Source organism: Etheostoma cragini, chromosome 13 (genome assembly GCF_013103735.1).
Source record: "Etheostoma cragini isolate CJK2018 chromosome 13, CSU_Ecrag_1.0, whole genome shotgun sequence".
Classification (NCBI taxonomy): domain Eukaryota; kingdom Metazoa; phylum Chordata; class Actinopteri; order Perciformes; family Percidae; genus Etheostoma; species Etheostoma cragini.
This window is the reverse complement of record NC_048419.1, coordinates 7,132,109-7,133,403: the sequence shown is the minus strand read 5'-3', so window position 1 is coordinate 7,133,403 and position 1,295 is coordinate 7,132,109. Positions and strand designations below refer to the sequence as shown.

Here is a 1,295-nt window from a genome sequence, read left to right as displayed (position 1 = left end):
ACAAACAAATTCCTTATCCTAAGATATTGGGACATACAATACCATTTAGCACAAGTAATGAGGTGAAAAATTAAAAAATGATGCTACAGGTAAACAGCTAATTTCAGCAGTGATTGTACAAGTTAACATTGCAAGATATCAAATCAGCCATTGAGGTCATGGTTATCCAAGGCAGGTTGAGTAGAAGCCTGCAGTGTGGAACAGGCTTAATGCTTCGCCTTCCCTTTTGGAAAAATGCAAAGGATTTGTTCCATATGGTACAGGTTTTACTAGTCGAGAAACTGAGATTCCCTGTCATGTCTTTTGAAAGGTGTTGCAGGATAGATAATTACTATCAACCATCTATTTGTGATTTCAAATATTTTCACTGGAAATATTACTTGTAATGTTACTCATTATCTTATCTGCGTAATCAGTAGGACAACATTCACCCTTGAAGAAGTTGTCTGTACATAAGGCAGCCTGTTGATGTTATGTCAGTGTTGAGACAGCTTGTCTTGCAGGTAGAGGGTCAAGTAAAACTCCCTGCCACGATCCACTCTAATTTGGTCCCACATGCCATTGTTGACAACTTCTTTTCTGTAATAGAAAATATGTAGATTATATGGATACATATGTGGATATAATATTCACATTAGCACATACTGCTTGTATTGTAAAAACACTGATACTGTATAATGATCCCACACAGTGCGTGTTATTTACTGCTACTGTTATTAATCTTGACTTGCATGTGAACTTCTTCATAAACAATAAGGTTGTTTTTCACTGGCATTGTGGATTCGGCAACAATTTTGCTGCTGAATCCATCAATAGCCAAGACGTGTCACTCCAAACATTCCCAGCTTCTCATTCTGGTCTAGGTGGAGTTTGTGACCCATATACTCGGCGTGATAAGGAACTGGATTCAGATTGCGTGCGCCCTAAAACAAGTATAATTCAATCAATACATGGTGTAATAACAAGCTTTACTTTTTTTCCTCAAATTTAATCAATGTAGGTGACTTACTTGGCGACGCAGTTCATTATATGGCTGGTGTACCTCTCTAAGAATGTTTCCCACTCGAGATTCTCCTGCCCTTACCCTCACTGATGACCGGTATCCTGTCATGAATTTTTGGCCGTAATATGGACCTGTCTTAAAAATAATTGGTGAAAATTTGAAATGAAATTTTTTAAAATGGTAAATAAATTAGTCTTAGATTAAAAACTATAGACAAGTACCAAGTTGCAAACATTACACTGCTCCCTCAAGCTGTTGTGTGCAGAAGGTATGGGATAATAATTAGTATTAG

At 37.1% G+C, this 1,295-nt stretch overlaps 1 protein-coding gene across 1 annotated transcript in view; it reads right to left on the bottom strand.

Moving 5' to 3' along the window:
* The window catches only part of LOC117955456 (kin of IRRE-like protein 3), a 198,763-nt gene that overhangs the window by 55,696 nt on the left and 141,772 nt on the right, over window positions 1-1,295 (bottom strand). The gene's annotated exons all lie outside the window — the stretch shown is intronic.